The sequence below is a fragment of the Penaeus monodon genome, chromosome 29, assembly GCF_015228065.2.
Source record: "Penaeus monodon isolate SGIC_2016 chromosome 29, NSTDA_Pmon_1, whole genome shotgun sequence".
In the NCBI taxonomy this organism is placed as follows: domain Eukaryota; kingdom Metazoa; phylum Arthropoda; class Malacostraca; order Decapoda; family Penaeidae; genus Penaeus; species Penaeus monodon.
In genome coordinates, this window is record NC_051414.1 from 22,208,849 (window position 1) to 22,209,172 (window position 324).

Here is a 324-nt window from a genome sequence, read left to right on the forward strand (position 1 = left end):
GGAAAGCTTTCGTGACTGATCAACTGTCGAAAATGATGATTATATCTATATATTCAACAGGTATCATCTCATATTTGTAAGTATATGATTCCTCTTTAATATATATGCATTGATGCCAGTAAAGAACACCTCACATTATCTTGTGATATGAATAATATTTCAGTCTATCTGCCATCAAAAGTAGCTATATTACTGCTTAACTAATTACAGAGGACGTTAAATTATGACTTATTACCTTCGAAAAAAGAATCTCGCCTACGAGTTTTCAAAGCCCCTTTCTCTGCACCAGCTGATCACGTGACCTGGCCGAACTTACCTCCTCGT

At 35.8% G+C, this 324-nt stretch overlaps 1 protein-coding gene across 5 annotated transcripts in view; it reads right to left on the bottom strand.

Moving 5' to 3' along the window:
• LOC119592021 (carbohydrate sulfotransferase 1-like) overlaps nt 1–324 on the bottom strand; it is a 107,787-nt gene that overhangs the window by 4,263 nt on the left and 103,200 nt on the right. The window lies entirely within an intron of this gene.